This window comes from Rutidosis leptorrhynchoides, chromosome 6 (assembly GCF_046630445.1).
Source record: "Rutidosis leptorrhynchoides isolate AG116_Rl617_1_P2 chromosome 6, CSIRO_AGI_Rlap_v1, whole genome shotgun sequence".
Classification (NCBI taxonomy): domain Eukaryota; kingdom Viridiplantae; phylum Streptophyta; class Magnoliopsida; order Asterales; family Asteraceae; genus Rutidosis; species Rutidosis leptorrhynchoides.
In genome coordinates, this window is record NC_092338.1 from 235,545,479 (window position 1) to 235,561,574 (window position 16,096).

Consider the following 16,096-nt stretch of genomic DNA (forward strand, 5'->3'; position numbering starts at 1 on the left):
TGGATTGAACCCCTGGTAACCGACATTAACAAAATGCATCTAGAATATCCCCAAAACAGAACCACTCGTCTGTAGAGAAAAATCGAAGTACTAAAGCAGTTCAAAATCTCTGACTGGGGCGTGTCAAAGCCCATAGATCTATCTTTAGGATTCGCGTCAATTAGTGACAATTATAATAAACACTAATTCTTAGGCTACTAAGTTCAACAAGGGCGATATCCGGTATAAAATTCAACCATAGAATGTAGTTTCGATTACTTGTGTCTATTTCGTCAAACATTTATAGAAGCACATGTATTCTCAGTCCCAAAATATACACTACAACAAAAATGCTCCTATAGGACCCTCAATTTGGTCCTATAATGCCACTTTATAGGACCTTTGCACTTGATAGGACCTACCGATGGGGGTTGTATCTAACGCGGTCGTATAAAGTATAGAAACTAAGAAGTGTCCTAAAAGGTAATAAGATAATGAAACCAATGATCAGGTCCTATAATTTAATTAACAACCACAAAGAAGATTCCTAAAATATGTATTAGGAGACATTTTCTTAAATTGAGACATACACAAGACGTCCCAAAAAGTAAAAATAGATGACATAAGTACCAACAAAAGTGTCCTAATAAAAATTTATAATTCGTAAGGACAAAAAGTGTTCTAAAAAGGGTCCTTAAAACACTCTATGACGCTTAAATTTTTATTGTTAGAGCATATTAGGACCCCAAAAAGTGTTTTAATATAAAGATACACTATGTTAGTACCAATAAAAGCGTCCTAAAATAATTATAAACTATTTAAGTACCCAAAAAAGGATACTATTATAAAAATATAGTAGGTTAATACCAAGGAAAGAGTGTCCTAATATGAAGATAACTTACATTAGTACCAATATAAGGGTCCTAATATAACTAGATGTTAATTTATTACCACTAAAAAAGGTCATAATATAACAAAATGTTAATTTAGTACCACAAAAAAAGATCCTAATATAAGTAGATGTTAATTTAGTACCACAAAAAAAATCCTAATATAAGTAGATGTTTGTTTAGTACCACAAAAAAGCGTCTTAACAAGTCATAGGAGTTTCGAATATCCGGTTCAGATATTCGGGTTCATTTCGGATTTTGGGCCGGGTTATGGTAATTGGGCCTTTCTAGCCCAGTTCAAACAATTGGGCCTTTTAGGTACGGTTTTGCTAATTCGGCCTTTCAAGGCCCTGTTATCATATTGGGCTTTTCGAGCCCAGTTATGCTAGATGGGCCTTTTTGGCCCGGTTTAGTCAAAAAAAACAAATATGAAATAAAATATAATTATATTTCAATATCAAGTAATCTCAAAACATAAACATCACTAAACATTAAAAATTCATGAAAAATTCAACATATAAATACTTCGAATAACATTTGACAAGAATTTAAAATCAACAAGCATCACATAACGTCTCGGATCATCATCTATATTTATCAATCCTCACGTACCACCTACAAATAAAACATCTATGTATAAGCATAATGGTTCACATTATAAAAATTAATCTTAATTATTACAAGTTTAACAAGGACATAATGAAATAAACGATTGGCCAAGCAATAGATGCACCAATAGCATCTCCAACTTTATCAGATAAAGCAAATAGCGTAAGCAACTTTATCATCTTTTATATTGGCAATGAAGAACATATACTTATAAGAGAATGAACCATGCCTTATCAAGGTAAGGCCACATATCACGACATACTGACTTGTTCGTAGTCTGGATTTTACATTACACCTGCTCTGAGTTATTCCACATGTACCGACGACTTGTAAAATAACTAGTGTCAAGTGCAAAAATCTTACAAATATTAAAATTATAACCAAAATAACTACAACATACAAATTGTACCAAACATCATATTTTGTAAAATAATTCCACACATCTGACCTTTCATTATACTTCTTATGTTTAGCAGGATTCTTTTTTGAAGTTTTAGAACTAGTTATTGATCCTAACCTCTCTTCCTCTGCATTTTGTGCCTCATTCGCAGCAGCTGACATTTTCCTAAGAACATTAAAAAAAAATAAGTCAAATAAAACGAGAATATAAAATCAACTAATGTATTATTACAAATTTAATACCAATGAACTGACGTAGTATAGAACTCGTCCACCTATCATATATGTAATACGGAGTATATAATATAATACACATATGTAAAATTCAATGAACTACCAAACTAATAAACTATTAGCCAAACTATTAAACAAATAAATTAGTAAACTAATAACTAGTGGACTGAACTCTTGGATCTATAAACTATTATTTAGTAAACTATTAAACAAATCAAAGCTTATAAAGAAAACTAATAAATAACTCGTTGACTAGATCAGTTGAAATTCACAAAAAAAAATAAAAAAAATAAAAAAAAAAAAAATTCACATATAGGTGGCAAGATGAGTGTATGCAGTGGGTTGTGTAACAGGTTAATAAGGGTCATTTTCGTGAGTCAAAATGGGTGTTGGAGGGTTGGATTGACCCAAAAACAGTTTCTCCACTTCATTGTGTATGCATTACTATAATTACTAAAAAGAATGCAAAAACAATACTCTGTATTTCATTACAGTAATAATAGGGTCAAACTAGACCTCTAATTTCACATAAATAAATGTACCATAGGTGGAACACTAATGCACCTTCTGCCTGGCTAGTGAATCCCAGTTAATATGCCTAAAATATGAGTGCTACTTAACCTGCATTAATCGATAAGTAATCATCAGTTGACACTGAGATTCATGTCACCACTTTTTGATTTGAAATATAAAGAACTAAAATAACTTAGACCTCAGTTCTCCCTTAGCTCCAAGTCTTTGGCTAGGATCTTCTTTCAATAATCTGCATAATGATTACATACACTTCGTTATTAAATCACTAAACCGTCTAAAAATAAACAGGGTACTTTTTTTCTGTATATTATCACATTTCAAAGTTTCTTATGCAGGAATCACATTCAACAAAAAGTTCACATACTTAATAACACTAACAACTCTTAAAAATTATCATCGCCGCTTGTAATGGTGGTGGTCGATAGGTCTCAGCCTCTGCCGGAGAAGGTTGCATCATCTTTTAAACCCTTTAGTACACTCTATCCACAAACCAGAAAGGCATAAGAGCTACAATTAAAAAAAACTTGATTGAACGAGCACTAGTTAAATAGTAAGTTGATCATGGTTTATTTAATTTATGAAACCTTTTAAATCATTTTATTCAAGAATATATATCATTCTCAAATCATATTTGACCCACCAGTTATTTGTAAGAGATTGAAAACTTTGTACAAACAGTGTTTTATGTCAACCTGCTCCGACCCAAACTTGTTACCTTTGCATTAGACTGCAGCCTCTTGTACCCATCACGACCGCAATGGGTTTCACCTTTTCGGCTTCCTTGCAATATGCCTTACCAGCATCTCCTTCAACAATTATGCTTTTATTCTATTTCAATACTAACATCTTTGTTCATCATCAACGTTTACGTATCATGACCACTTATCCCATTTCAAAAACTCACTCCTGAAAGGAAACACAAATTCATAAGTCATTTTATTATAGCACTACCAATATGTCACACATTAAACAACTTTAAGACCTACAAACACAAACTTTATATTTACAAGGTCAAATCCCACAATCTTCAAATTCAGGTCTAAAAACAGTAAAATAAGGCTACAACATAGAAAGCAACAGAGTACTAAAATATTACACCTAAATATTATAAAGAAACAAGGTTTTTCAGATTCATTCAAACAAGGCCTTCTGTCCATCTGCATCATCTTTCCTTATTTCTTCTTCTTCTTCTTCTTCTTCTTCTTCTTTTTGGTTATGTATAAAAACATAATTACACCGACAAAAAGAGTGTTTTTCTTTCTTGGATTTAAAGTCCGGGAGAATGATTTAAACAATGAAACAGAGGATTACAGGTAACCAACATTCACAGTTAATTTATCCATAGTTCAATGTTCGACCATCAAGAGATTCAGTTGTACGGTACAACCCCGAATTCTCAAAATCATAAATATGAAACCCTAACTTTTGAGAAAGAAATCGGTCTAATCACAAGGAAGGTTTGAATAGAAGGTCACACATAATTTTTATATTACTTAAGTGATGAAATAAGTAGGGGATTTTCTGAATTAAGATGGATGGATGTAGTAATTTTCATTAGGGTTTGTAGTGACGGAAAGAGGATAGAGGTGGGAAACAGATTGGAAAATGATCATATACATACTTATGTATATGTATATATTTAGTGCGAAAGGCCTTTTGAAGGCTAAAGCACAAGACAACTGAACCGCAGTGTCAATGCGGTGGGATTGCGCAGAACATTAAAGAGTGTGAAGGCTTCTCGCAGTGTTTATGCGGAATGTCTAAGTGCCCGCACAACTTACTTCCGCGTAACTCCTAGACCTATAAATAGGGAGTTTGGCCTCTCATTTTTGGTTGTTGATTTTGGAAGGGTTGCCCTAGCCATATTGATTTCTCTCGTGACTTTGCCCGAGACTAAATCATTATTTGGTTAAGGTAATTTACGAAGACCGGGACATGGTTGTTGATCGTTTAGCACTTAACGAAATATGACAATAAGGTCCCAAAACCACAATCGGCATCCATTATACCCCCTCATTGCACTCAATCCTTGATTAACCGTAATTGGATAATCTAGGATTGATCAATTGGCGCCATCCGTGGGACACGAATAGAATTGAAATGAGAAATTCGCGTTCGTTTTAATCGAGCTATTCAACTCATTTTTTAATTCTAATCGTGTTGTTTTCTGTCTTATATTGCAGGAATAAGTAATTTGTGCAACAGCAGTTGCGAGCAAAGCGAAATGACGAAGCAACAAAAGCTTTCGTTTACTAAGAAAGTTGTAAATGAGAATATGAAAGTGCGTAAAGCGCACAAAGCTTGTGTAAGCGAAAGCTCGCCAGCAAAACTGAACAAAGAACAAGATGCGAGAATAATAAGCACAATACATCAGAAAAAAGGATTTAAAAAGCGAAAAGCAGTAGAAATGTTTGAAAAATGGCAATTCGCGCCTATTACATTTCCATTTGAGCAAAGTCGCGAAGTGAATGACATGCCGTTGGTCATATCGTGTAAAATTGCGAATACAGGGATCACAATCATGAAAATTCATGTTGATACTGGCAGTAGTATTGATTTGATATACGAGCAATGTTTTCGCCAATTGCCAGAATGCATCAAGGTGGAACTAAAACCGACCGCGATATCCTTATCTGGTTTCGCGGGTGAATCTGCTTGGCCTATGGGGCAATTATCCTTAGAAATTGAATTGTGTGATGAAACAGAGGAAAAATTGACAAGGCAAGCGCGGTTAGATTTTTATGTTATATGCGCTGCTTCGCGTTATAACATGTTATTGGGAAGATCTGGGTTGCGGAGGCTTGGCATAGTGCCATCTACAATACACGGAATGGTCAAATTCACTACCTGCAAGGGTGTGGCAACGATAAATTCTATGGCTATGCCATCGATTTGTGCGGCTATAAGCACGAAAGATGCAATTGTTCCGCGTAAAATTGAAGATGATAATATGGTTGTTATAAATCCTAAGTATGTTGATCAAAAAATTAAAATTGGGACCAAGTTGAATGCAGAAATACGAAAGAAGATTGTGCAGTTGCTGGTCGCGTATATGGATGTATTTGCTTGGAGTGAGCAAGATATGACCGGAGTTTCGCGTAATGTTGCAGAGCATAGATTAAATGCCAATCCTGCGTTAAAACCTATTGTACAAAAGCGCAGAGGAATGGCTCTAGACCGCATGAAGTGGTTGTCTGCGGAAGTTGCTAAATTGGTCAATGCGGGAATATTGCGCGAAGTAAAATATCAAACATGGGTTGCAAATCCTGTTTTGGTAAAAAAACCAGATGGTTCGTGGAGGATGTGTATAGATTTCAAGGACATAAATAAAGCTTGTCCGAAGGACAACTATCCACTTCCTGAAATTGATCTTAAAGTGGAATCTTTGCATGATTATCCCTACAAATGCTTTTTGGATGCCGCAAAAGGATACCATCAAATACCAATGGCGTTGGAAGATGAAGATAAAACCGCATTCCATACTGGAAAAGGCATTTATTGTTATATCAAAATGCCTTTTGGTTTAAAGAATGCGGGAGCCACTTATCAGCGGTTAATTGATAAAGCATTTGAAGGTCAGATAGGCCGCAATCTGGAAGCTTATGTTGATGACCTTGTTATAAAAAGTAAAACGCATGAAAGTATTTTGGTAGATATGCAAGAAACATTTGAAAGTTTGCGGAAAATAGACATGAAGTTGAATCCGTCTAAGTGCAGTTTCGGAGAAAAGGAAGGCAAGTTTCTGGGATACTATGTCACTGAGCAGGGCATACAAGCAAATCCTAAGAAAATTGCCGCAATTGAAAACATGCCTAAAACCGTTAAAGAAGTGCAAAGTCTAACTGGAAAAATCGCGGCTTTAACTAGATTTCTTTCGAAAGCCGCGGAACGACAGTTGCCTTTCTTTCGCACTCTTAAAGGATGTTTAAAGCAGAAGAACTTTGTAAGGACTGAAGAGGCTGATAAGGCATTTCAAGAAATGAAGCAATTGCTTGCTGCATTACCAACATTGATTGCGCCTGTTGATGGTAAAATATTATATCTTTACATTTCGGTCGCGAATGAAGCATTTGGCTCAGTACTTATCGCGGAAAGGAATAAAGTTCAAAAGCCAGTCTATTTTGTTAGCAAGGCGCTTGCGGGAAGTGAAATAAATTATGCGCCGATAGAAAAATTTATTTACGCGTTAGTTTTAACTTCACGGCGATTGTGCAGATACTTTAAAGGTCATCCAATACATGTTTTAACTGATTTGTCGGTTAAAAATGTGTTGAACAAACCTGCGGTATCTGGAAGACTTGTCCAATGGGCGATTGAGCTTGGAGCATTTGAAATATCATATATACCGCGTACATGAAATGTCCCGTTCATATTGATTATAAACGTTCCATATTAATTGATTTCGTTGCGAGGTTTTGACCTCTATATGAGACGTTTTTCAAAGACTGCATTCATTTTTAAAACAACCATAACCTTTATTTTATCAATAAAGGTTTCAAAAGCATTACGTAGATTATCAAATAATGATAATCTAAAATATACTGTTTACACACGACCATTACATAATGGTTTACAATAGAAATATATTACATCGACATATGTTTCTTGAATGCAGTTTTTACACAATATCATACAAATATGGACTCCAAATCTTGTCCTTATTTTAGTATGCAACAGCGGAAGCTCTTAGTATTCACCTGAGAATAAACATGCTTTAAACGTCAACAAAAAATGTTGGTGAGTTATAGGTTTAACCTATATATATCAAATCGTAATAATAGACCACAAGATTTCATATTTCAATATACATCCCATACATAGAGATAAAAATCATTCATATGGTGAACACCTGGTAACCGACATTAACAAAATGCATATATATAAGAATATCCCCATCATTCCGGGACACCCTTCGGATATGATATAAATTTCAAAGTACTAAAGCATCCGGTACTTTGGATGGGGTTTGTTAGGCCCAATAGATCTATCTTTAGGATTCGCATCAATTAGGGTGTCTGTTCCCTAATTCTTAGATTACCAGACAATAAAAAGGGGCATATTCGATTTCGATAATTCAACCATAGAATGTAGTTTCACGTACTTGTGTCTATTTTGTAAATCATTTATAAAACCTGCATGTATTCTCATCCCAAAAATATTAGATTTTAAAAGTGGGACTATAACTCACTTTCACCAAATATCACTTCGTCGAGAATTTGACTTGGCCACGGGTTGATTCACGAACCTATAACAATATATACATATATCAAAATATGATCGAAATATATTCACAATATTTTCTTTATTACGTGTTGATGATTTTTAGTTGTCCAGTTAGCGGTCCGATGTTAGAAGTCCACAATTGATCGTACATGAATAATTTAATATATATATATATATATATATATATATATATATATATATATATATATATATATATATATATATATATCTTGAATCAATCCACGACCCAGTGTATACATATCTCAGTATTGATCACAACTCAAACTATATATATTTTGGAATCAACCTCAACCCTGTATAGCTAACTCCAACATTCACATATAGAGTGTCTATGGTTGTTCCGAAATATATATAGATGTGTCGACATGATAGGTCGAAACATTGTATACGTGTCTATGGTATCTCAAGATTACATAATATACAATACAAGTTGATTAAGTTATGGTTGGAATAGATTTGTTACCAATTTTCACGTAGCTAAAATGAGTAGTTTTTATCAATTTTGTTTTGCTCGCCATTTCTTCGTTTCTAATCCGTATTGAGTGATTTAAGCGGCCACGGTTTCGTATTGAACTTGAATTTATGAAACTAAACAGAAAAGGTATAGGTTTATAGTCGGAAATACAAGTTACAAGTCATTTTTAAAAGAGGTAGTCATTTCTGTCGAAAGAACGACATCTTGATGACTGTTTTGAAACATACTTTCACTTTGAGTTTAACCATAATTTTTAGATATGGTTTCATGTTCATAAGAAAAATCATTTTCCCAGAAGTATAACTTTTAAATCAAAGTTTTTCATAGTTTTTAATTATCCAAACCAAAACAGCCCCCGGTTGTAACTACGACGACGTAAATCCGGTTTTATGGTGTTTATCGTGTTTTCGGGTTTTAAATCATTAAGTTAACATATCATATAGATATAGAACATGTGTATAGTTGATTTTAAAAGTGTGGTTAGAAGGATTAACTTTATTTGCAAACAAGTTTAGAATTAACTAAACTATGTTCTAGTGATTACAAGTTTACCACTTCGAATATGATAGCTTTTCATGTATGAATCGAATGATGTTATGAACATCATTACTACCTTAAGTTCCTTATATAAACCTACTAGAAAAGAGAAAAATGGATCTAGCTTCAATGGATCCTTGGATTGCTCGAAGTTCTTGAAGCAGAATCATGACACGAAAACAAGTTCAAGTAAGATCATCACTCGAAATAAGATTGTTATAGTTATAGAAATTGAACCAAAGTTTGAATATGAGTATTACCTTATATTAGAAAGATATATTACTGTAAATAAGAAAGATTTCTTGAGGTTGGATAATCACTCTACAAGATTGGAAGTAAGCTAGCAAACTTGGAAGTATTCTTGATTTTATGAAACTAGAACTTTTAGAATTTATGAAGAACACTTAGAACTTGAAGATAGAACTTGAGAGAGATCAATTAGATGAAGAAAATTTAATAATTAAAGTGTTTGTAGGTGTTTTTGGTCGTTGGTGTATGGATTAGATATAAAGGATATGTAATTTTGTTTTCATGTAAATAAGTCATGAATGATTACTCATATTTTTGTAATTTTATGAGATATTTCATGCTAGTTGCCAAATGATGGTTCTCACATGTGTTAGGTGACTCACATGAGCTTCTAAGAGCTAATCATTGGAGTGTATATACCAATAGTACATACATCTAAAAGCTGTGTATTGTACGAGTACGAATACGGGTGCATACGAGTAGAATTGTTGATGAAACTGAACGAGGATGTAATTGTAAGCATTTTTGTTAAGTAGAAGTATTTTGATAAGTGTCTTGAAGTCTTTCAAAAGTGTATGAATACATATTAAAACACTTCATATATATACATTTTAACTGAGTCGTTAAGTCATCGTTAGTCGTTACATGTAAGTGTTGTTTTGAAACCTTTAGGTTAACGATCTTGTTAAATATTGTTAACCCAATGTTTATAATATCAAATGAGATTTTAAATTATTATATTATCATGATATTATGATGTATGAATATCTCTTAATATGATATATATACATTAAATGTCGTTACAACGATAATCGTTACATATATGTCTCGTTTCAAAATCATTAATTTAGTAGTCTTGCTTTTACATATGTAGTTGTAACAACCCGAGCTTTTCCGTTAAAACTTCCGTTAAATACTTGATGATCGTTAGTTAAATCATACGATTTGCATACGCCGAATTTTTTTCCAGAATAGTTAACAGTGGCTACGTGAAACTTTTCGTATTTAAAGTAATTAAATACGTACTTGATCCTTAGTGGATTACTTGAATTAATATGTTATATTAATTAGTGAACTTAATTCGGTTGACGAATTAAACTAGAAATGACACGATTAAAGTTAATCGCCTAGAAAACTTTTTAGTTAACGGAACTCAGAAAAACGATAGAATAATTATTGTTAATAATTATTGAACTTATGAAAGAAATTTAATTTATTATTTACTTAATGAATTAAACACGGTGCTTTTGTTTCAACGACTAGTTAACGTGCCGGAGATTCGGTACGGTTAATGGCACTCGAAACGAACCACGCGCGAACGAGCTTTTACACAAAACGAGCCCTAGACCCAAGCCCGAGGCCACATGGACATGACCTCATACCTCATCATCCTTGGCCCCATGAGTAGCCAATGCATGTTGACTATTAGTTTAGGCCCATGTTTGTTGACTAATTAGTTTAGGCCCATGTTTGTTGACTTTTGATTTTTAGGCACTAAATAACTAGTTAGATAATCCTCTCATTTCATCCTAACTATGAAAAATGCAGCTCATTCCTCCTCCCTCTCTTCTTCTTCACATCAAACACACACACACACAAAAATCAACCATCAAACTTGCTTGTTTGCTCTTACTCGTTTGATCAATCTTGCTCCGATCGTCATTCTCTACGCGTGCGTATCATTAATTTTGTGATCAAAGGTATAATTACATAAATCCTAATCTTTAAAATCTGATTTTTGTTAAAGTTTCATGGATTAGGTTGTCTATTTCTCAAGTCTTGAAGTTTGATGAATACTAGATGCGATAAATTGCTCGTTTTGATTGATTAATGCGAAAACCGAATTGTTTATTGCATGTACAGTAAATTTTGACTTTTTAAATGTATTATATTATGTGATATTCAGAATCCTTGCGAAAAACTATTAACTTTAGGCTTTGGAATCGCTTGATTTAGTTTCCGGATGATCAAGTTATGATCAATTGAAATTAACGTTGTGTTTTTGTGATTGATCGGAAATTCTGGGTTTGATAGACCATGAATTGTATTGTGAAATTAATACCATTGGATAGTTAATTTAAAAACACTCGGGTTACACTAGGATATCATGTTGTTTGCTTATGTATAACTTGAGATATGCTTGATTTAGTGAAAAAGTTGATTTATACAGCACTTGCATGAAAACAGCCTTGTATGATAAAATGTGTTAACTTCTGGATTTAAAGCTTTACATATTTGAAATGTACACAAAAATTAATTCATCTTTCATGTAGATATCATAGGTTAATTGTATCTAGATCTTCGGGTAATCGCGTGCGAATGTGACTAGCGAAACTAGAATCGAATCTGTAAATTGCTTTATGTTTTATACTCTGTTGATTGTGTTTATTGAATGAGCATGTAAGCTTCTGGAATATGAATTTTAACATGATATGTGACTTATTGTTAGTTTATGTCAATCTCTGAAACCTTATGCAGTTGGCACAATAGGGCCATACTTTATGTAAATTCTGATTTGAGCTGAAAAACTGAATGTTCAACTTGCACGAATAAACTGTACAAATTGGCTAAACAAAAATTTCTCAACTTTTGATATGTGTTAGTTTAACTTGTCCTTGAACTATGGCCACTGGTCTTGTATTAATTTCATGTCCCTAGCTCCGGTTATAGCCAAAACGAAATCAGTGCGCGGTCATAAACTGACTTGGCAAACCATAAATGTATCCCTTATGATTCCTGACTTTTAGTTATCGTATGAGACCCTGGCTGGACTTTTTGGAATCGATTTTGAGTATACTTATGATCTGGAGTTTTCCATATTTACTTTAATTTTGTACTATGAGATAATATGCTAAGTTTGCTACATGTACATGAACTTTGTGCACAACGATAAACTAAAATTGTGAAATTGACCAATTATGATCTAAAACGTGTTGTTTGACTTAGGTTTGACATGTTGACCAAAATTTGACATGAACCTACTGATGTTGAATTTTGTTGACTACTTTGACCAAGTTTAACTTTCGGTTTGACTTCGGTTGACTTTGTTTGACTTGCATGAATTAGTTGACTGTATGTTGACTTCTACTTTGAAACGCGTCGATTCGAGAAATAAGACAACTTATACTATGAAACCACACTTGTTTAAGACATATTTATTGTCCAACCTAAATACATATACTTAGGTTGCATTACTCGGCTATAAACCGTACAAGTAAATTGTCCACTTTTCAATCCGAGCTTTATTCAAAGGTGAGTCTACAGTCCCGCTTTTTACATGTTTTCAGGGATGAGAATACATGCTGTTATACTTATATTATCAAATACTTTTTGTATTGACATGAGTACTATATCTGCATATTGAGTTTGTACACAAAGCCTCTAGCTTGAATACTGATAATGCTAAAAACGAACATATATTTCATAGCATTATTCCTCAAGAAAGACAAGCTTTTAGTTGCAATTGTTCTATTTAAAAGTGATATTCGTTTAAATAATAAAAGGTGAAGACAAAAGACAGATTCGACGAATTGAAGACGCAAACTACCAAAAAGCTCAAAAGTACAAAATACAATCAAAGAGGTTCCAATTATTGATAAGAAACGTCTCGAAATTACAAGAGTACAAGATTCAAAACGCAAAGTACAAGATATTAAATTGTACGCAAGTACGTTCGAAAATCCGGAACCGGGACCAGAGTCAACTCTCAACGCTCGACGCAACGGACTAAAAATTACAAGTTAACTATGTATATAAATATAATATAATATATAATTAATTATATTAATTATATATATATATTATATTTATAAAATAAACCGTCGGTAAACAAAGAGCCAAAATGGAGTGAGCTGTAATTACAAACTCCGCGAGTCGCGGAGTTTGAAGGCAAAAATTGCCGCAAGTCGCGGAGCCCCAAAAACTGAAACTCCCTATAAAAGCAAACGAATTCTGATCGCAAAAACCACATAATATATATCCATCCATCTATCTAAACGTATATATTTATATTTATATTTTAATTTTAATTTTAATTTTAATTTTAATCCTAATAATAAGGGTATGTTAGCGAATGTTGTAAGGGGGTAAGTCGAAATTCTGTCCGTGTAACGCTACGCTATTTTTAATCATTGTAAGTTATGTTCAACCTTTGTAATTTAATGTCTCGTAGCTAAGTTATTATTATGCTTATTTAATCCGAAGTAATCATGATGTTGGGCTAATTACTAAAATTGGGTAATTGGGCTTTGTACCATAATTGGGGTTTGGATAAAAGAACGACACTTGTGGAAATTAGACTATGGGCTATTAATGGGTTTTATATTAACTAAACAATACCTTGTTAATTTAATATACAAACTTATAATTCGACGTATTTATATATAACCACATACGCTTGACTGGGTACGGTGGGCGGGATATCTATAAATACCAATAATTATTCATTTTACCGGACACGGAACTGGATTAATAGTTAATAGACTTGTTGAAACAGGGGTGAATTACATTCAAGGGTAATTGGTATAATTGTTAACAAAGTAGTAAAACCTTGGTTTACACGCAGTCGATAACCTGGTGTATTCATTAAACAAAGTATTAAAACCTTGTTACAATTCGAATCCCCAATTAGTTGGAATATTTGACTTCGGGAATAAGAATAATTTGACGAAGGCTTTCGCTCTTTATATTTATGACTGATGGACTATTATGGACAAATCCGTATGGACATATTAAATAATCCAGGACAAAGAACAATTAACCCATGGGCATAAAACTAAAATCAACACGTCAAACATCATGATTACGGAAGTTTAAATAAGCATAATTCTTTTATTTCATATTTAATTTCCTTTATTTTATATTTAATTGCACTTCTAATTATCGCATTTTTATTTATTATTGTATTTAATTGCACTTTTAATTATCGTACTTTTTAATTATCGCAAGTTTATTTTATCGCACTTTCATTTATCGCAATTTCATTATCGTTATTTACTTTACGCTTTAAATTAAGTTTTGTATTTATTTATTATTTTACATTTGGTTTTAACTGCGACTAAAGTTTTAAAATCGACAAACCGGTCATTAAACGGTAAAAACCCCCCTTTATAATAATAATATTACTTATATATATATTTGTATTTATATAAAATAAAACTAATATAGCGTTAAGCTTTGTTTAAAAGATTCCCTGTGGACCGAACCGGACTTACTAAAAACTACACTACTGTACGATTAGGTACACTGCCTATAAGTGTTGTAGCAAGGTTTAAGTATATCCATTCAATAAATAAATAAATAACTTGTGTAATTTGTAACGTATTTCGTATCAAAAATATATAGTATTTCACGTACACCTCGCATAACATCAAGTATTTTTGGCGCCGCTGCCGGGGAATCTTAAACGCCGAAAGCGCAACGCTAAATATAATAAAAAAAAAGATTTTTATTTTTAGTTTACTTTTATTAAAATTCACTTTTGTAAAAATACGTTTTTAATTATTCAAAAACATAAAAAGAAAACAAAAATATAAATATTTTTAAGAATTTATTAAATATTTAAGTTTTGTAAAGTTTCTTTATTTGTATTTTATAAAAATATAAGTTTTATTTAAATATTTTGTGTTTATTTAGAACATATAAAAAAACGAAAAAAAAAATTAATATATATATAAATCTATTTTTAAGATATTTTTAAAATTATAAAGTAGTTCTATTTTTATTTTAGTTTTTAAATATAAGTTTTTATTATATAAATATTTTAGATTTTAAAACAGAAAACAGAAAGCTTGGAACCCCGCGACTCGCGGAGTTTGCAGCCTCGAATACCGCGACTCGCGGAGCAGTCCTGACACCCGTGACTGAAACCCTAATTCGCATTAAATACGGGGTAATTATTAATTATTATTATTATTAACCCTAATTACTTATTATTATTATAATTAGTTTTACTTTTTATTTAATTTATATTTTAGTTAAATTAGTTTAATTAAATTGTATAATTAATAGTTTTAATAAATAATTAATATAAAAATAATATTTTTATAAAATTTGTACTTTTTACAACTTTTTGTATATTTTTACATTTTGTCCCTTTTTAATCGTTTTAGCGTAATATTTGTATTTTTAGCTCATATTTAGTTTTAAACTTAGTTTTTGCCATAGTTATTTTTACTTCTAGATTTTTAGGCTTTGCCGTAGAATTCCTTAGGTGCTTTTTCTTTAGACTAAGATTTAAGTGCTTTAGAATTTTGCGACACATTTTTAAGTTTTAGTTTCTTTTTAAGTTATTTCCATTTGGGATATAGTTTTTCTTGTAAGCTTTAATATTTTTAGACGACTTTTACCTATGTATCAATTATCATTCCAATTAGTAATCTCAATTTGCGATTATAATTTTAAGTTAGTTGTGGTAATAAGGTTAGGTTAGTCAAGTGTTTTTAAGTTTTATAAGTTTCTTTTATTTTTCCGTCACCTTTTATTTTTCAATTATTTTTATTTTTCGATCTTTTTCCGACACGCTCTTTTTCTTTCTTATTTCTCGTCATTCTAGTTTTTAGGATATAGATTTTTATTCTACTTCTTATCTAAATTTCTTAAAATTACGAAAATTTATTTTAAGTAGTTAAATTGATAGACATCAAAATTTTCTGGTTCGTAGTAATAGTTGGATTAGTACGTGGACCGGGTTATTGGAGCCAAACAGTCCTCAATTATATTGAGACCAAACGAATCCTGCCCCTTTGCTGCATCTTTTGGCTATTCGAAACGTGGGCAAAATCAGAAAAGTCTATTGATTGGATAACTTATATAATTTTTCTTTCCTTTTTAAAAACTAATAGGATATTCAGTGAATGCACCGGGCAAGACGTTCACCACCTTTTGTACGTTCACCACCTGTAACTAGATCAAGACATTTAGCAAATATTACCGCCGTTGATTTTTC

General features: G+C 32.2%; 1 long non-coding RNA gene across 5 annotated transcripts; it reads right to left on the bottom strand.

Moving 5' to 3' along the window:
* Nucleotides 1-1,339: 1,339 nt before the first annotated feature.
* Nucleotides 1,340-4,218, bottom strand: LOC139852796 (uncharacterized). Of its 5 annotated transcripts, XR_011761183.1 has the most exons (8): nt 3,744-4,218; nt 3,361-3,551; nt 3,010-3,124; nt 2,824-2,874; nt 2,676-2,732; nt 1,927-2,043; nt 1,708-1,816; nt 1,340-1,484 (listed from the first exon to the last, which is right to left on the bottom strand). It is a non-coding gene; the product is annotated as an uncharacterized lncRNA (long non-coding RNA). The 5 variants fall into 5 exon arrangements; XR_011761185.1 differs by lacking the exon at nt 1,708-1,816; XR_011761182.1 differs by having other exon boundaries at nt 1,708-2,043.
* Between the last annotated feature and the right edge of the window lie 11,878 nt (nt 4,219-16,096).